This window comes from Thamnophis elegans, chromosome 11 (assembly GCF_009769535.1).
Source record: "Thamnophis elegans isolate rThaEle1 chromosome 11, rThaEle1.pri, whole genome shotgun sequence".
Taxonomy (NCBI): Eukaryota; Metazoa; Chordata; class Lepidosauria; order Squamata; family Colubridae; genus Thamnophis; species Thamnophis elegans.
In genome coordinates, this window is record NC_045551.1 from 14,588,223 (window position 1) to 14,609,631 (window position 21,409).

Genomic DNA, 21,409 nt, shown 5'->3' on the forward strand with positions numbered 1-21,409 from the left:
CAATTTCACATTGAAAGTGAGATTAATAAGGAATGTTTTTATCTTCCAGCAAATGTGATGCTTATACACAGGAATGGATGACAGTGTCGGTGATAGAAAATACGTTTTGCAGAGTTTAAGAATAACATACGCTTTCACTGGTTGAAATAAAGATCCCCTACATTCCCTCCATCATCATTTCAACTGTGAAAACATTTCCTTTTTGTCTCCCAATTGTTGTGATTATTTCTCTGTAGGGCAGAGCCAAGGCTTTTCCTGTGTGAAATGGAGCAAATATAAATGCTTCTTCACTTGCCTCCATGCAAAGTTCCAGGTACACAAGCCAATAAAGTTATTCACAAACTCTCCCCTCCATCAATATTTATTTTGGGAAAAAAAAGATCTTAAATTAAGGTTTGCTGTCCTTTCATGACATCCATAATGAGCTGCTGATACAATCATTCATCTTATTTTTAAGGGCGTGATTACACATCAGCAATCAACTGCTCATTGTATGGTCATCCAATGTTGGAGAAGCCAAAAAATTTGCTGGCATGAAGAAATGCTGAATATACATTCAACTCGTACTCAGGTACCAAAGGCGTGACCCGTCAAAAGCGCGAATGTCATAAGCGTGCCGACAACACCGCGGCGCTAAACCCGTAATTTCAAAAGCGCGCCGACAACAGCGCGCTGACAGAAGCGCGATTTCATTTAAGGTAAGATTTACAGTTAGGTTTAGGGTTAGGTTTAGGGTTAGGTTTAGGGTTAGGTTTAGGGTTAGGTTTAGGGTTAGGGTTAGGGTTAGGGTTAGGGTTAGGGTTAGGGTTAGGGTTAGGGTTAGGGTTAGGGTTAGGGTTAGGTTGAGAGTTACATTACAGCGCGCTTCTGTCGGCGCGCTTTTGTCGGCGTGCTTCAGGGCTAATTAGTCGCTCATTCGTCATGCGGTTTTGTCACCGCGCTTTAGACACCGCGGTTTAGTCAGGCGCGCTTTTGTTGTGCGTGCATTTGTGGTGGAACCACCAAAGGAGTCATTTTCCTAATTCTCCTGCTATTTATGGGAAAAACAGGGACAGAAACGTTGTTGATCCCAGTTCACCCAATGCTTAAAATACCTTCTAAAGTGTGATAACTAAGCAGCAATTGCTACCATTTTCGTGTTCAAAAGTTTTATTTCTTTTAAAACAAACATTTCATCATTCCTCAATCAGTAAGACATCGAAGTACATTTTTTTGTATATCAAAATAATTCTAGTTTACCACCAAATTCTTGTCTAGTCTAATGCATACCCATCCCTCCCTCCCCCCTCCCCCCTCCCCCAGCCCCCCTCCTCCTTCCCCCCCCCCGACTTCCCAGAATCCGTACACGGTATGGATTTTTAACAAACACAGTCTAAAATCTATTGAAAAAAAGAAATAAAGAAATTAATGGCATTCTACATTGACCTTAGCTGCTTCTTGCTGAACTAACTTTAAACAATTTAAATCATTTCTGATTTTAAGCATAGGCTAACTGGAATTTCTTTGTCCCGTATTTGTATATAGTCAATCCATTTTTTCCAGTCTCGTTTATATCTCTCATTTGAGTGATCTTTAAGATATGCAGATATTTTAGCCATCTCGGCTAAGTTTGTAACTTTCAATGTCCATTCTTGAGTTATAGGCAAGTCTTCCTTCTTCCAGTATTGCGCCACCAACAGTCTTGCTGCCGTTATTAGGTGCAGAATCAAGTTACTCTCTACCACTGTAAAATCAGTACATATACCTAGTAAGAATAACTGAGGAGTAAACTTTATCCTTCTTTTAAAGATATTTTGCATAATCCACCATATTTTTATCCAGAATGCCTTAACCTTTTGGCAGGTCCACCATATATGATAATATGTAGCATCGAGAGAACCACACCTCCAACATTTAGGCTGTACATTCGGATACATAGAAGCCAGCTTTTTGGGATCTAAATGCCATCTATAGAACATCTTATAAAAATTTTCTCTCAGATTTTGAGCTTGTGTGAATTTCACATTTATTACCCATATTCTTTCCCATGTATCCAACATTATTGGTTCTTCAATATTTTGAGCCCATTTTATCATACAATCTTTAACTAATTCTGTTTCCGAGTCCATCTGTATTGATACATTATATATCCTCTTTATATGCATTAAGCCTTGATCTCTTATTTGTTTAAACAAATTATCTTCAGCTTGGATAAAACCAATTTTTTGATCTATTTTCCACCTGGCCTGTAATTGCCCATACTGGAACCATGTTTGAACTACCTTCTCCTCTTTTAATACTTCCAAATATTTTAGTTGTAGTAACCCCCTTTCCAAAATGAGAAGCTGTCTATAGGTAGTTCTATCCTGTTTTTGTGCTATGTTCATATTTTCAATTGTATGTCTAGGAATTGCCCACATGGGTATTTTGTCATTTAATTTATATTGGTATTTTTTCCAGACCCGCAGTAAAGCATTTCTTAAAATATGACTTTTAAACTTCTTATCCAGTTTTTTGTTGAATAACAAGTAAGCATGCCAACCATATACCAGATCGTATCCCTCGATATTCAATATTCTATCATTAGTTAAATGAGTCCAATCACTAATTACAGATAATGCCACTGCATCATAATATAGTTTTAAATTAGGTAGTTTCAATCCTCCTCTCTCACGTACATCTTGCATTATTTTCATCTTTACCCTCGGCTTCTTTCCTGCCCATACAAATTTATTGATACCCTTCTGCCATTCTAAAAGATTCGCATCTTTTTTAAGTATAGGTAACATTTGAAAGAGAAATAAAATTTTTGGTAAAATGTTCATTTTCACTGTTGCTATCCTACCCAGCAAAGATAAGTGCAATTTCTCCCATTTTTTCATCTCTATCTGTAAACTATGCCAGAGTGGTTCATAATTATACTTATATAGTTTCCCATTTGAGGTTAAGATATTAACTCCAAGATATTTGACCTTTTTGACTACCTCACATCCTAACATTCCTCCTAATTCTTCCTTTTGTTTAGTATTCATATTTATAGCTAATATTTTTGTTTTCCCTAAGTTTATTTTAAAACCAGACAATTGACCAAATTGCTACCATTTTCCTTCCCTGTGGGCACTTCTGTAATAGGCTACTGCAGCTCTTCTGCAGAAGTACTAGGCATTGACAAACCTCTTGAATGTTAATGCTGTAGTGCTGATCTTATTCTTCAGGAAGGGAGTTTTAACTGAAAAGGCTTAAGTTTGAATCCCCTTTCATTCCATCTTGGTGAGGCAGGAGGGGGTACACAGGTAAACCCACCAGTGGCTGGCCAGGTTAGGTGGTCTTAATAGGATGGACCTTATAAACTTATATTAGCTTGACATTTCACTCTAGTGCACTTGAGTTCTAACTTTGACTTCTAACTTCCTCCTAAGTATTACAAATATTACGGGAACATGTAGCAAGCTTCTGCACAAGGATGGCACACGGAAGTAATGTGGGTGTAGAATAACTGAAAATAGCCAAATGACAGAATAATGCGGGCATCATCTCAGCACTTTTTCTATCCTGTTTTTATGACTTATAGGATTCACTTCTGCATTGTATTTTTCCGAAATGTATTTCCCTGTCCTAAACAGGGGACTTGGACCATCAATATGTATACGCCTATTGTAACGCCTACTGATTTACGACGTTAGATTAAAAGGTATAAAATCACTGCCCAGGGCATAGCCCAGGCAGTTCAGTTTTGGTGTGCAACACTCTGAACTCTTGGCGCATCAATAAAACTGTTTCTCTCGTCCCTTCGTGGTCTCGAGTCCTGGTCTTTCGTAAGTAGATTGCTAAACCAAACCTCAATCTGCTGCTACATTGGTAGGAGTTTGGACATGCTTGCTTGCCTGCCTGCCTGCCTGCCTGCCTGCCTGCCTGCCTGCCTGCCTGCCTGCTTGCTTACCCTCCCTTTATTCTTTTTTTATAAATAACTCAAGGCATAATAGCAATAGCACTTAGACTTATATATTACTTCACAGTGCTTTACAGTTCTCTCTAAACAGTTTGCAGAGTCAGCACATTGCCCCCAATAATCTGTGTCCGCATTTTACTGACCTCAGAAGGATGGAAGGTGAGTTAACCTTGAGCCGGTGAGAATTGAACTACTGAATTGCAGGCAGCCGACAGGCAGCAGAAATAGAAATAGTTATAAAGATGTAATGTTACTGGATGATATTGGGAAGAGCTAATGGAATGCTATTATGTGATTTTGCTTTAAATCTGGAATATTTTATATAAAAGGACATAAAAACAATTATAGTCAAATGAAGGCTGAGGTATGATGATAGCAATATATATAAATATATTTGATTTAAAATATATGATTTGATATGAATTGTAGGTGATGACTGTGGAAGGGATGCACAGACGTTTTTGTAACCAATCGACACACTTTCTACAATTTGTAATGGTGGTTTTTTTTGTGTGTTTTGTCCGTTTGTGTTTATTCAAAAAAATTGTGTGTGTGTGTGTGTGTGTATGTTTTTTTATTTGTGCTGATAAATAAATAAAGGGAAACTAATATAGATCTATTTCAAGCTATTTAGCTCTCATCAGCTACCATACCCTTACTGGGATTCGAACCTGGGCTATATTACATATTAGGCAGACGTCTTAGCCATTAAGCCACAGGCTCTGATCCGTTATCAGCTGAGCCAGGGAGAAAGGTATATATATATATATATATATATATATATATATATATATATATATATATATATATATATATATATATATATATATATATATATATATATATATTTTATTTGTGCTGATAAATAAATAAAGGGAGACTAGTATAGATCTATTTCAAGCTATTTAGCTCTCATCAGCTAGCCATTTATTTATCAGCACAAATAAAAAAAAACACAAATATAACAAAGGCAACAGTAAAAATATTGGGTTTCTGTCGTGATGGACTCTTGTGACGAGCCGATTGACAGATGATGGAAGCAGTTAGCTTTCTCCCATAATTGGGGCTTACCAGGGGTTGTAAAAATCTAATATACATACATATATATATATATATATATATATATATATATATATATATATATGTGTGTGTGTGTGTGTGTGTGTGTGTGTGTGTGTGTGTGTTTTTTTTTATTTGTGCTGATAAATAAATAAAGGGAGACTAGTATAGATCTATTTCAAGCTATTTAGCTGTCATCAGCTAGCCATACCCTTACTGGGATTTGAACCTGGGCTATATTGCACACTAGGCATACTAGGCAGAGATCTTAGCCATTAGGCCACAGGCTCTTATCCGTTTATCAGCAAAGCCAGGGTGAAAGGTATCTATTAGATTTTTTTACAACCCCTGGTAAGCCCCAATTATGGGAGGAAGCTAACTGCTTCCATCATCTGTCCTTCGGCTCGTCACAAGAGTCCATCATGACAGAAACCCAATATTTTTACTGTTGCCTTTGTTATATTTGTGTTTTTTTATTTGTGCTGATAAATAAATAAAGGGAGACTAGTATAGATCTATTTCAAGCTATTTAGCTCTCATCAGCTAGCCATACCCTTACTGGGATTTGAATAAAGTCTCCCTTTATTTATTATATATATATAATAATAATTATATATATATATATAATTATAATTATAATATATATTATATATATATATAATAAATAAAGGGAGACTTTATTCAAATCCCAGTAAGGGTATGGCTAGCTGATGAGAGCTAAATAGCTTGAAATAGATCTATACTAGTCTCCCTTTATTTATTTATCAGCACAAATAAAAAAACACAAATATATATAAATTTATATAAATATATATAAAGGGATATATACCGTATTTATCGGCGTATAACACGCAGTTTTAAAACTAAAATTGCAAGCTTAAACCCTGCCTGCGTGTTATACGCCGATACTGCGTGTTATACGCCGATAAATACGGGTCCAACGCCGGGTCCACTGTTCCCTCTAAGGTGGCAAGAAACCCCCGCGCAGAGGTTTCTAACTCCCGCGCAGAGGTTTCTTTCAAAGCAAACGTGGGGAAGTCCTTTGCAGGCAGCTAGAACTGGCTGCCTGCAAAGGACCTTCCCAAACTTGTTTCAGCGGCAGCTCTCAGCCTGGCGGCAGCGTCACACAGACTGTGGAAGGAGGGGGAGGAGGAGGGAACCAAAGAGAGCTTTTACCGAGTCTGCGCCCCACAGCCAGGACCGTCCTGGCGCCTCCAGCCGCGTTTCTTCCTGCAAAGCCCTTCGGGCAACCCGAGAGTTCCGCTTGACGCCAGAAGGGCTTTGCAGGAAGAAACGCGGCGTTTCTTCCTGCAAAGCCCTTCTGGCGCCAAAAGGAACTCTCGGGTTGCCCGAAGGGCTTTGCAGGAAGAAACGCGGTTTGAGGCGCAAGGACGGTCCTGGCTGTGGGGCGCAGACCCGGTAAAAGCCTCTCTTTGGTTCCCTTCTCCTCCTCCTCCTCCTCCTCCTCCTCCTCCTCCTTCTTTCTGGAGCCCCTTCCTCAAAGATTTGGTACCAAAGCAATGGCGGTGAGGAAGTTGTGTCTTTTGGATTTTGCACTGTTGTCTTTTCAATGGTTCTCAGACTGGTTGAACCTTTAGCAGCTGGGGTGATATTCTTTACTGTTAAGGTTACAATTGGATGTGTTGGACGAATCTTAAAAGATGAAACTTTTATTAAAACGTTTGACTTAACTAAAAACGTCTTCCTTTTTCTTCTTCTTCTTAAATATGATTTATTTATTTATTTTTACTTCAGAAGTTTGATGACCGTTGTACAAACTAATCCAACCTAAATGTAGAGGAGGAGAAGAAGGGGGGGGGATTTAAAAAGAGCAGAGGAAAAAGAAAAGAAAGCATGAAGAAAACATAAAGAAAGGGATGGGAGGGAGGGAAGGAAGGAAGGCACTTTATGTTGAAACAGAAAATATTATATAAGGAAGAAAATGGAAATAACTTTTTGCTCAAAGAGGTGTTTTTTCATTTCATATTTGCCTTTTAAGAGGAGTTAATGTTATAATTCATGTTCTAATGTTATAAATTTTAATCCAACATTAAGTTCCGAGCTTCCAAGTCATTTATTTTTAATGAAAAAAATTTTTACTCAAATTTTTGTGTTAAAATGGGGGATGCGTGTTATACGCCGGTGCGTGTATACGCCGATAAATACGGTATATATATATATATATATATATATATATATATATATATATATATATATATATATATATATATATATCCCTTTATATATATATGTAGGTCTCTAGTTGTTCGGGTTTTCTCCCGCGTAGAATTGGAGATGTCTTGGCGACGTTTCGACGAAGTCTCATTCGTCATCTTCAGGCGGCTTCAGACTACTTCAGGTTTGGTGTTTCCAGGAGTAATGTGAGATCTTGGCTGTTTGTTGCTTTTAAACGTCGCCAAGACATCTCCAATTCTACGCGGGAGAAAACCGGAACAACTAGAGACCTACATACTAACACCCGCGAAAACCTCAGAAAATATATATATATATATATATATATATATATATATATATATATATATATATATATATATATATATATATATATATATTTATATAATTATATATAATTATATATAATTATATATATATATATATAATTATATATATATAATTTTATATTGCAATCTAACCACTGCACCACCACAGCTCTTTAAATCTCCCTCCTCCACTTTATGGTCCCCACAATAACAACCCTGTGATGTGAATTTGGCTGAGAGAGAGTGACTGACCCAAACTCACCCATCTGGTATGTGTCCTCTCTACTGGTATGCTTTAATCAGATTTTGTTCTAAGCAAATCATTGTACTTCATTTTTATCCTATTTTGCCTTAAAGCAGAAAAATAATAGAGGCAATTACACTCCTTCCCTCATCTATCTATAGTAATAGTACAAATCTGTGGTTGGGCTAATACTTATTAGGAAGTCTAATATCAAACTAGGAGATATAAACTGGAAGAACTACATAAATGGTCTTCACAATTCATAAATTACCAATTAATAATACAATTTTGCATTTGAGAAACACAAAATCTGGAATTACTATCAATAGAAAAGACTGAAGCACCAGACTGTGCATTGAATGGGGAATTGGCTTCCATCTGCAAGGTCTCTTCCAATTCTCGTTTGTTGTGCCAGTTTTTTGTTATTTCAATATTTTTCTCATTTGTACTGTGTTTCCCCAAAAATAAGAGAGGGCCTTATTTTCTTTTGACACCTGAAATAAGCACTTGGCCTTATTTTCAGGAAGGTCTCATTATTTTTGAGGTGCAGGAGGCAGTGAGCGTGGTCACCACATGGCTGCTGCTGTGTTGCAAAATTTTTGGGGAGGGCTTATTTTCAGGGAAACAGGGTATAGGATTTCTGAGCAAAAATGTGCCAAGAAATACCAAGGGTGTAGGCTACACTGGGAAGTTGGAAAACATCCCAGAAGAAGACCATGTTGAACTGCTTCTGAACTGTTACTCCAAAATTGCAGGGCTGTGGTCACCAGGAACTGAGCATGATCTGGAAGCATCATTTCATGTATCTCCAGATAGTACCATTCTTACTTATACTTATTTTATTTTTAAAATAAAACATATGCAACTGAAAACTCAATAATCCATCTGGCAATACAACATGAAAATGCATTAAGTGTATAAACCAGTCACCAAGAATAGCTAAAAAGAACATTGTAAATGTTATGATGAGATATCAATAGTGAAGCTGATTAAAAATATTTCCAACATATGCCTAAAATCACATAATTGAAAGGACTGTTACATTTGTCAATGGGACTAAATAATTCAACAAAATGTACATGGTAAATGTCGTGGTATGAAACTCTGGATAGGGATCCAGTTCAGAGGTGGGTCCCTAATGGTTCAGCCCAGTTCAGCTGAACTGGTAGTGGTATGCTGGCCTGGATTGCAGAACCGGCAGTGACCCAGGCTGGCCACACTCCCGAACTGGTTCCCCAGTCGCCGCTGTCACTCCACCATCTTTTTTTTTTTAGTTCTGCCCATGCACAGAATAATTTCCATTGAACTGAGCATGCACACGCAGCACACATCCAGCATGGCACAAGTAAACCGGCAATAACGCCAGCTGAAACCCACCCCTGATCCCATTCCATATTGTCTTTATTAACAGCTGAATATCCTTTTATCCATTAAACAAGAAGGCAGTTGATACCTCCTATTACTAGAATTTTACTCCTTTATTTTTCTCCCTCAGAAATGTAGGAATAATAGTTCCTGTGTCAGCCTCTGCTTTGCTGCTGCTTCGCTGCCATTGAAACGGGGAGGGGGAGCATGGTATTTGGGAGGGGAATCATTGCTGTGCTGGAGGAAGTTTCTAGACGCTGAACTGACCACCTTACTGCGCATGTGGAGGAAGGGAGTTTTCCGCCAAGGCCAACGGTCCAGCATTCCATCTTGGTGATGCCTTTTGAAGTTATCTCACACCTGACATTTGGGGGCAATATGATTGGACTGTGCACAGGGATGCCAAGGGGAGGGGAATGAATTATACATTATATTATTAGCTTTCGCGCCTAATTAACCAGATTCAGCTTTGCTTTGCAACTGTTCATTTATAATTAGTAAAAGTACACTTGATTTCAATTCAAATGGAGTCGAGTGGTTTCTTTCCTGATTACTGAATGAAGTCATGCTGACATCCTGGGTTTTTGGAGCTTGGCAGGTGGTTTTGTTTTTTCTTGTTGTTTTTTAGCTATTGTATGTGAACACGGATAAAGCATCTATTTTTGTTTCTTTTTTAACTTTGCCTGCTTTAATATTCTTAATGGTTTCTATATATTGAAGTAACAGAACTTCCTTAACTCTAGTCAGCTTCCCTTCAGAAGCTAGTTTCATAGCTGCTATATCAGTGTTTCTCAACCTTAGCTGGCTGGGGAATTCTGGGAGTTGAAGTCCACAGGACTTAAAGTCACCAAGGTTGAGAAACACTGTGCTATATGACTTTTTTTAATTTCTAAGGTGAAGAGATTAGTTATTGATTGATTGATTTGATTGATTGATTGATTGATTGATTCAGTTTGTATGCCGCCCTATTCCCGAGAGACTCAGGACGGCTAACAATCAAAAAGGGAAGGGGAATACAAAATAAAAAATAAAAAGACAACACATAGTAAAAAACAACAACAGTCATACCCTTAAGTGAGGCTAAGCGATTCAGAGGCCCCAGGCCTGCCGGAACAGCCAGGTCTTAATGGCTTTGCGGAAAGCCGGAAGGGTGGTGAGGGTCCGGATCTCAATGGGGAGATCATTCCAGAGGGCTGGAGCAGCCACAGAGAAGGCCCTCCCCCAGGGAGTTGCCAGCCGACCCTGGCCAGCAAATGGAATTCGGAGGAGGCCTAATCTGTGGGATCTAATAGGTCTATGGGAGGTAATTGGCAGGAGGCGGTCTCTCAAGTACCCAGGTCCGATATCATGTAGGGCTTTAAAAGTAATGACTAGCACCTCGAAGCGAGTCTGAAGACCAATAGGCAGCCAGTGCAGCTCGCGGAGGATAGGTGTAACGTGGGTGTACCGAGGTGCACCCACAATCGCTCGCGCGGCTGCATTCTGGACAAGCTGAAGTCTCCGAATACTCTTCAAGGGCAGCCCCATGTAGAGCGCGTTACAGTAGTCCAGTCTTGAGGTCATGAGGGCGTGAGTGACTATCCGTTATACTGCATTCCGGTGAATGCTTCAGACTCGGGTTGTATTGAAATGTTTTCCAGGGTCTAAGAAATTATAACCATCTCTCTGAGGTCACTATCTCATTCTTGCATAGAAATTCTTCAGTTCTTCCTGTCTAGCTGGTCTTGTGAATAGAATATTTATTGAATGTATTCAACTTTTAAAACCAAAACTTTATCACATCCAGATTTATGGGCCAACTAGGTTCAGTCTTGCTTGTCCATTCCAGCTCTACAGTGCATGGTTTCCATCTTTTTCATCTCAGGAAGATAAATAGGTTACCACAAACTCACATCTAAGATAAAGCCTTAATCCAGCCAATTTCGCCATTTTAAATGTCCTGTGAGATAGTTGAGAGAATTCTTCCATATTTTATCTATCCAGTAGATACTGTACATCCTAAACAACATTGCTTTGCCAATGCAGAACAGTTTAATAAGAAGATTGTGTGCTCTTTGCTCAGCTACAATCAACTCTAAGAATACTCTGACAATAACTACATCACTGCTGCTTCTTCTGCCTATTCTGCTGCTGATAGGTATCACCCACTGGAATAGCAGAATCAGATTGACTTCTAAAGACTTATGGACAAATGTTTCCAAGGACATTGTTTACTGTAATCCTTTGATACCGCCTCTCCTTTTTATCATTTACTTACCTGAAACCTGCCAAGCATGATAGTTTTTTCTAGTCTAACATCTGCTCGTATCATATGCCAAATGTATGTAAGGTTTTGTTTGCTAATCAAAAGAGAGTTTATGTGATCCATGATTGGTAGATTTGTTCTTTTTGCAGTCCATGATTTCCTTAATAACTTTCTCCAAATCCATAATTCAAATACATCTGTCAGCCTCTGCTTTGCTGCTGCTTCGGCTGCCATTGAAACGAGGAGGGGGGACATGGTATTTGGGAGGGGAATCATTGCTGTGCTGGAGGAAGTTTCTAGACGCTGAACTGACCACCTTACTGCGCATGTGGAGGAAGGGAGTTTCCCGCCAAGGCCAACGGTCCAGCAACGGTCCAGCATTCCATCTTGGTGATGCCTTTTGAAGTTATCTCACACTTGACATTTGTGGGCAATATGATTGGACTGTGCACAGGGATGCCAAGGGGAGGGGAATGAATTATGCATTATATTATTAGCTTTCGTGCCTAATTAACCAGACTCAGCTTAGCTTTGCAACTGTTCATTTATAATTAGTAAAAGTACACTTGATTTCAATTCAAATGGAGTCCAGTGGTTTTCTTTCCTGATTACTGAATGAAGTAATGCTGACAACATCTGTCTTTCTTCTTTTGCTTTTTCTCAATGTCTAACTTTCACAGTCAAACATTGCCATTGGAAATACCATTGCTTTAACTGTTCTGTTCTTTGCTGTCATTGAGATGTCCTCATACTTTATGAACTTGTCTACGTTTGTCACTGCCTTTTTTCCTAAGATTAATGTCTTCTCTGTTTTTTCAGCAGAAGACTTTTATCTCTTCCTGAGCCCTAGAAAACAATCCACAAACTTCACCCTTACATCACTTATTGTAAGTTCAGTAAGCATACAGGTTGATGTTACCTTTGTTTTCTTAATATGCAACATTAACCCAATAATTAATACAATTTTAAAGGAAACATATTTGTTCTTATTCCTGATGGTTTCTTCTCTCTTCTTACATTAACTGACTGAGCCATCTGATAATATATTGAGTTGCTACCAAATCAGAAATACTGGTCTAAAATAGTTCATCTTTTTTAGCAAAGAACTCTATAATTACTTTTGGGCATCTCACCAACTGTCAGGTCTGCATCTTCGGCTTGGTGCCTTGCTGGCATCCTGCCATCAAAGGCTGGGGGGAGGGGGCATGGGAGGATGAATAAATGGGCAGTAAACCCATGTTAGCATATGATGAGAAATAGGGAGGGGGAAATGACAGTGGAGGAAGACCAGGATGTTTGAATCAGTTCATGCTGGCCTTCAAGGACACCAAGATGCCAGAATCCTGCACCTGTAGGTCATTTACCCCTTCATGCTTTAGAATGCTCAGAACTACTTGCTTGAATAATTGTGCCTCAGGAGAGATGTGTGGTTACAGACTGGATTATTCCTCCCTCCAGGTAGCATAATATCTCATAGTCTTGGAGGCTTCTCATTTCCAGAATCAGAGAAAGAGGGATGGTGGGAAGTACTTACAGTAAGTGCTTATGTTAGCCAGATGTCCTGCCTTCTGACTAAGTCTCAGGAAATAAATGAAGAGACTCTCCTCTTACATCATACCTTCACTTTATATCTATCTTGATCATGAACACCCATTTCAAGTGCAAGAATTGGATAGGTAAATTTTTCAGACATTGAGAAATATATATTGCTCAGTATGTGTTGGGCACCAGGTACTACAGTATATCAAGGGTGCGACAAATTTAAAAATAGAATTATTTATTTAAATAAGTATACATACTGTACAAGTCATTAAATTTGTAAAAAATATTTTAATACCAAACTTACAATACTTATATATTAATTGATTCCTTTTTGTTAAAAGCTAGGTTTTGCTTTCCAGATCATTTCTAATTAGTAGGACCTTCAGATTCTCCTTCTTCTGAAATGAAGAAAAGTTATTTTAAATGGCTTGGATTAGGCCCTAGAAGAATCACATTTTAAATAAATATCAATCTACCTTATTTTGGAATTATGTATATTTAGATCATATAGGTGAGCTGCACAATACAGACATTTTGATATTTCATTCCTCTTTGATAGATCATCCATTATCATGATCTCTACCTTCTCTGGAGACATTTCAATAACATGAGAGGTTATAATTCAGAAATTCATCATATGAAAAAGAAGTCGATCCTGAGGAATTGTTTTCCTTTTTTCTCCATACTCCTGCTTAACTCAAAGTCCCCTATTTTTTAAGTCTACCAAAGAGAGTGTGTTCTGTTGTTCAGTATAATACTTCATTTGCATCACATCAATCACATATTCAAAACTGAAATTAGAAGGGATTATATTCTATGGATATAATAATGAGCGCAGAACAAAAAACATTTGAAGACAGGGATGTTTCTAAGAGAAAAAGTCTGATTAGATTTAAACTTGGCAAATGTGACATTATGTCCAACAAGCCTTGGAAACCCCAAAAAGGGAGGAAAATAGTTAAGGGAGGGAAAAAAGCATCATTATAGATTATAGGTTTGTGGCCAAGGAAATAGGGAGAAGCATGTGAAAGAGTTTCAGTGTAGTATAATGTTTTGTTAATTATTCTGGGGTTCAGTCATATGGAAGAAATATCCTGGTAGATATCAAGATTCAATTTCATTACCTTACTAACAATAAAAATCTTACCAGAAATCCAGCTGTTTTTGTTTCCTGAGCTTGCAAGCTCAGACATCTTAACAGCTAACTCTGTACTGTAAATTGACACTGAACTGAAATTAAAATTTGTACTTGAAGACCAAAGCTGTGTCTATATTTTAAACATTGTCAGTACGACTCTTAGCAAAAATGTTCTTGTTCATATCAACTGACCTCTATCTTTACATCTTACAGTATAGTGAGGGGGATTCCAAAACATATAAGACTCAAACTTTTTTAGCCATCACCTCCCCTCCCCCCATATACAGTAACAATACTCTGTCACTTTTTTTAATGGAAAAAATGGCTGAATTTTATATGACTTGGCTTGAGTCTATTTGACAATTAAGCTATTTTCCTTTGTAATTGTTCATGTCAGGGAATGGGTGGCTTACATAGGGAAGCTCAGAAGCATTCCTAACTTAATGAGACTAAGTTGTGATTCATCCCATCCTTTCATTTCCTTTGCTAGGGTCAGACACAGAGGTGGGTTCCTACCAGTTCGCACCTATTCGGTAGAACCGGTTAGTCAAATCTACCAAACTGGTTAGAAGAGGTTCCACCAGTGGACCCGGAAAGCAGGCCACACCTACAGAAGAGGTTCCAAAAAAGTTTGAAACCCACCACTGGTCCTTGGATATGATTATTCTATACTAGCATGGTCATATTTATAAAACTCAGTGCCTCTGTGAAAGGTAAGGATGACTACTGCGTTTGTGGTGCAATCAGAACATTGCGTGTGTTGAAGTAGTTTTAACGCAAACCAAAGATGCCTTTTAAAAAACAAGTTTACATCATATTCTTATGCATGCCAGTGCTGTGTGTGAGGTAATTTAAGGTGGTTCTGACAAGTGTCGTCGGCATCTTCATATCCGGTCACATGGGCGGCAAGCTACTCCCATCCAGTCACATGGGCAGCAAGCCACTCCCACAAAGGAGGCCACACCCACAGAGTAGGTTCGAACAATTTTTGAAACCAACCACTGGTCAGACATGCCTCCTTCAGTATCCAAGAAAGAAAAACCTCAACTCCATTTGAATAGAGATAAAGTACTTTTACTAAATATGAATTGATAGCAGTGAAAAGGAAAGCAAGATCTGAGCCAAAAAGGCACAAACAAGTACATATCAAATGATTACCCAGCCCCCTCCCTCCAATTACCCTAGCCCAGCTTCCAATCTGCAACTCCCTAAGGTGTCATGTGTGGTGCATCTTCAAAAGGCCTCATCAGGTTGGTATGCGAGACGGTTGACCTCGACCAAGTCCAAACATCAGCCATCAGCATGCGCAGAAGATGGTGAGAACAAAACTCCCTTCTACATAACTCCTCCAGTACCCTACAATTCCCTTCCCAAATACCATGCCCCCACCCTCCCTGTTTCTAAGGCAGCCGATAGCAAGCAAGTGAAGCAGAGGTTGACAGCTAGACCATAACAAATATGAAGACTAGAACTAAGCATATTAAAATCTACCTGTATATGTATTCTAAGTTGTTGTGCATTTTCATAGGACAAAGCCATTATTCTGTACAAAATTGAAGTTATTCATTAATGTTAATCAGATGATCAATGACTTCCAATCTTGACAAAGTCTAAAAGCCTGATTTACCTCACAGTATAGAACAGACTCCTCTTTGCTGCAAATATGCTTGTCCATATAAAAGTGGTCATTTATACATTGAAAAAAGAAGTGCCTCACCTTAAAAAAACCCACCATTTTAAATAACAACTTCATTTTAAGTAAAAATTTCACATAAGCAAATTTTAAAATATTTGTCAGAATTCAAATAGAATTTCCTCCCATAATGATTGTGATGAGATAACTTATCCAGTTCTTCAATACTGATGAGCATTTTAAAGCCTCTTTTCTTCCTTTAATATTTTCATCTTTAGTCTAGAATTGCATTAGATAGATTTTTGAAGAAATGCATATTATATGAAAAGGAGGATACATGAATGGCATGGAGGACACACTGGCATTTCAACATTAAAATCAAAGCTGACTCCATTCTACACCCAACCCCCTATATTTCTCCACATAGATCGCAAAACAACCTCTCTTGCTGTATGGTATGGCCTAGCCCGGGGGCGGGGAGTGTGGGGGAGAAAAGAGAAGCCTGATTCACTCTCAATTGTTCAGGAGAGCAGAGAAAGCAGAAGATTGATTATGCTCTCTGGGTGTAAGATCTCCTCCTTGTGAAGGCTGCTTATGAGGCCTGATAGACTTGTCATCTCTTAATAAACATCACTGATATGTTGGAGAGGAGAGTGTGGGAACAAGAGGAGGACATGCAGAAAGTGGCTAACGATTTACTTGCTGCCACACTCTCCCTTCTCCTTTTGAAAGAGAAAGAGGTTGCTTATTTTCATTCAGTGCTGATTTTCTATTCTCTAAAATCTAAAGCTAGAAATCAAATCCTACAATCTGAATACGGATAACACCACTTTATTTTTATACTGTTTGTCTCGATTTAATCTTAGATAACTAATGTGATTCCCTCAGATGCCAACATGAACTTCCACCTTGCCAGCCCTAAACTCCAGGACTAGATTAAAAAGTAATAAAAACGTGATGCTCACATATTACGGAGCATATACCTATCACTAGAATTACCTTGATTTCCAAAAATGCCTCCCCTATAAACATGAGAGGGAGAGACAGACAGAAAGGGAGGTGAGAGAAAAAGAAAAGAAAAGGGAGGGGAGGAGAGGGGAAGAGTAGTGAGGAGAGGAATCATTGGTGGAATTCAAAAAATTTTATTACCGGTTCTGTGGGTGTGGCTTGGTGGGCGTGGCAGGGGAAGGATACTGCAAAATCTCCATTCCCATCCCATTCTACAGGTGGCATTTGCCGGTTCTCCAAACTACTCAAAATTTCCGCTACCGGTTCTCCAGAACCTGTCAGAGCCTGCTGAATTTCATCCCTGGTCTTGGACTAGAAGAGTTCCATGATCTTTTCCCACTGTGTCTATCAGCACAGACTTTTAAGCAAGAAGGAATTATCTTGTCTGGGTCTGGTGCTTTCCCTGGCTTCTGTCTATGAAATACATCTTTCACTTCCTTTTCTGTGATCACCAGAGGTTGTGAACCCAATGGGATGAGATCAGTCTGGGATGGGGGCTGTGGAGATAGGTGGCTGTAGTTTCCTTTCAAACCTGCAGTAAAACATCTGTCAGTTGTTGATTTCCATCAGCCTGGGAAGGAGGTTTGCCGTAACCGGTGATATTTTTAAGAGTTTTCCACATGTTTGCTGGTTTATTTGTTGAGAACTATTCCTTAGCTTTTCAGAGTAGCTTCCTTTTGCTGCCAGGGGCATAGCAGGTCTGGGTCGCTGCCGGTTCTAACAATCCAGGCCGCCAAACCACTACCAATTTGGCCGAACCAGGCCAAACCAGTAGGTACCCACGACTGGTCTAAAGTATTCTTTCCTCTGGTGGGACAATTGACATGCCGAAAATATTTTGGAAACTCTTTCCTTAAGTTGCCTTTGTTGAAATCACCTAGAATAATGGCCAGTGAATCTGGATATTTGGCTTCAGCCTCCATAATCTGATCATCTAGAGTTTGTAATGCCTTGTTTACACAAGCTTGTAGAGGCACTTACACAGCAATTAGGAGAAATGAGGAAAACTCTTGTGAAGAATAAAAATGTTTGCAGTTGATAAGTAAAGCTCTAAATTTTCATCACAGAATTTATGTATTATAGTTATATCCTGAGACCAATTGTTGTTGATATATATATCTGTACGTGTGTGTGTGTGTTTATTTGTGCTGATAAATAAATAAATCAGCACAAATAAAAAAACACAAATATAACAAAAGGCAACAGTAAAAATATTGGGTTTCTGTCGTGATGGACTCTTGTGACGAGCCGATTGACAGATGATGGAAGCAGTTAGCTTCCTCCCATAATTGGGGCTTACCAGGGGTTGTGACACTATATATATACACACACACATACATACATACATACACACACACACACACACACACACACACACACACAAACAAGCCTCCTCCCTTCTTTTTACCTAATGATTCTGCAATCCTGTCTGCTCTAAGTATATGAAACCCTGGTATGTGCATGCTGTCATCATCAAATTCCTTGTTTAGCCAGGATTCAATAAAGCATAGGGCAGATGCGTGTAAAAATCAGAATTGCATTTGTTTAAAAGGTGTATTTCATCCATCTTATTAGCAAGTGAATGAAAGATTGAAGGGAGCAGTTTTTTAAAATTTCCCCTATTACTTAGTCTGTTTAAAATTTCATTTTACCCTTTTACCTTGCCGACAGCATCTCCTGCATTTGCTTTTGGTGATCCATAGTTCCGGGGAAAGGAAAGGTGATTGACAGCTACAACCCAGTGCTTTGTCATAGACCACCTGTCCAGAGCAAAAGCAGGGACGGTATGGGATTTCTTACAGTAATGCTGAAATAGAGCGAATGTGAATATTAGTAAAAACAGTAAAACACTCATATTTTAAACAATTTTGCTCAGCTGGCATTTATTGTGAAAGGAAATTCTTTTGAGCAGTATTTCTTTTATTTTTTTAATTAATTTTTTAATTTATCAATTTCATATATACATTCACAATTATATGATCTCATCACTGTTATTAATAATATGTATTTATAACAATTTTTTTCCCTACAGTTGACAATATACTTGAAAATTGCTTTCTTACCATCCCATAGATCCATCTTATCTTAGAACGGTCCTACTTCTTCTTCCCTCCCTCCCTCTTTCCTTCCCTTGTTTCTTCTTTCCTACTCTCCTTCCCTCCTTCCTTCCCTCCCTCCTTCCCCCTTCCCTCCCTCCTTTCTTCTCTCCTTCTCTCCTTCTCTCGCAGTATTTCTAATATTGTATTATTTTGTATAACTTATTAGATTTTGAGTTCCTTCTTTTTTTAAAAAAAAAATGTCCCTTAAAGATTTAGAAATGTAAAAAAATATTTTAATCTTACATTTTTACTATTTCCCCTTTTTCTTTAAAAAAAATTCAAAAACCTTATTTTTAGCTTTAAAAAGATAATCAAAATAGATTTTTAATGAATATTGGATTTATGGAAGGTTTTAATCACTTGAAGATAATGCTGAAATAATATTTGAAATTGCTAGTCCTGAGCTCCTCTTGTGGGTAGTGTTGAAATGAAATAGTCTGTACTCCTCAAAAGGAAGAGGAAAAAATAAAGAGAAAAATAAAGAGGGAAATATGTATATGCCTATGATGGCAGTTAATGTAAAAGTATAGGAAAGTAATAAATTAGTCCTTCAGTTCCTCATTCCTTTATTTCTTCCATTTTGTGTGCCTCGTTGCACACTGCCACCATGCTCAGCTGTCACGCTGTGCATGTCACATATGCCACATTTGGAGATGTCCTCACATTGCCTTTAGTTATATTGATATAGATGGCTATAACTGAAACTTTGCACAAAGGGGAAACTTCTGGTTATATATTTTATATTTTTTCTTCTTTGGAGATGTTAAGAAATTTATTTCTCTTCCACATTAGTACATTTCTAGACTCTTTAAAAATGCTTTTTTTTCCTTTAGAAGGCAAGCACATTGATAACACCCTTGAATTTTGTATTAGTGTTTGTGAAACCCATTGTGGTATCTTAAAGAAATCTTGTATTTATCTTCTATGCAGAAATCCCACCAATTCCCAGTAAATATGACATTTGTATGCAGTGCAGCATTTCCTAACATATAGAGAATTCACCTTATTATCTGTCAGGTCCAAATTTCTAAAGTATTGTTAACCCCAAACCTTCTCAGGACTGACGAATATTTTTTGTTGCATTGGCAACAAAGATGGATGCATCTTGAAGTATTCATGCCTCAAACTCTGCATGTTCATACCAGTGGTGGGATTTTAAAAAAATTACTACTGGATCCGTGGACACGGCTTCGTGGGCATGGCAGGGGAAGGATACTGTAAAATCTGGAACGATACTGTAAAATCTCCATTCCCTCCCCACTCCAGGAAAGGTCACTGCAAAATACCCATTCCCTCCTGATCAGCTGGGACTCGGGAGGCAGAGAATAGATGGGGGTGTGGCCAGTCGGAGGCAGCATATACTGGTTCTCCAAACTACTCAAAATTTCCACTACCGATTCTCCAGAACTGGTCAGAACCTGCTGAATACCACCTCTGGTTCATACCATGGTTTAAACAGAGTCTTATTAACATATCCAGATCTGAATGTGATATTAACATCTGAATACATTAATGACTCTATTTAAACAGTGATATGAACAGGCAGAGTTTGCGTATGAGTACTTCAAGATACATCCATCTTTGTTGCCAATGTAACAAAATAATATAAAGAACTCTTGGGCAGACATGAAAGGCCCTACTCTGGTAGAACTTAAATGGACAGAGTTTCTTAAGAGAAATTGCCTGACTATATAAGCTGGCAGCAGGATTACACTGAATACTGTTGTTCATGACATACCCTTCCACCTTGTATCTGCATGTATATTGCACAAGTGTACAAGGAAGGGTCCTTCAGCTATGCCACAGTGTATGCAGCAAGGTCTTGACAGCATCTAGGAAGACCCATGGGAGGAATTATATGAAATGCTGAGATGAAGCTAGTCTATGTGACCCTCTCTTTGCTCATGTGTTTGGATATTTACTTTTAAGAATGCTCGCACAAGGCTGCTAGTCTTTCTAACTTGCGAGAAAAAGTCAGGTTTGATCAGGGGTGGGTTCCTGCCAGTTCTAACCTCTTCTATAGAAGAGGTTCCACAAATCTACAGTACTGTTTAGAACCGGTTCCAGCTCCCTGCCCCCACCCATCCGCACATCATCAAGATGAAGAGCAAGAGGAGGAATTCTGGGAGTTGAAGTCTACAAGTCTTAAAGCTGTCAAGTTTGAACACCCCTGGGTTTTTTTTCTAAAGGGTTAGGGGTGCAAGGGTCTTGTAACTTGTCGGTTTTAAGACTTGCACACTTCAATGCCAGAGTTCCTGAGCCAACATGACTGGAGGAGGAATTCTGGGAGTTGAAGTCCACAAGTCTTAAAGCTGTCAGGTTTGAACACCCCTGGGGTTTTTTTCTGAAGAGTTAGGGGTGCAAGGGTCTTGTAACTTGACAGCTTTAATACTTGCATGCTTCAAATGCCAGAGTTCCTGAGCCAACATTTTGGTTGCTAAGTTATTAAGTGAGTTTCACCACATTTTACAAGTTGGCCACACCCACCTAGTCACGTGGCTGACAAGCCACTCCCACCCAGTCACATGGCCAGCAAGCCACTCCCATAAAGCAGGCCACACCTACAGAAGATCTAAAAAAATTTGAAACCCACCACTGGGTTTGATCTACCCCTCCCCACCAAGTTCTGCCATGCTGAGATGCTCCT

General features: G+C 38.7%; 1 long non-coding RNA gene across 1 annotated transcript in view; it reads right to left on the reverse strand.

Annotated features, from left to right (window-relative positions):
* Nucleotides 1–1,684: 1,684 nt before the first annotated feature.
* The window catches only part of LOC116515009, a 30,603-nt gene continuing 10,878 nt past the window's right edge, over nt 1,685–21,409 (reverse strand). The window contains exons 3-4 of the long non-coding RNA XR_004256176.1: nt 18,324–18,470; nt 1,685–1,723 (exon numbers count right to left, since the gene is read on the reverse strand). This is a non-coding gene — a long non-coding RNA (uncharacterized LOC116515009). The remainder of the gene's footprint in view (nt 1,724–18,323; nt 18,471–21,409) is intronic.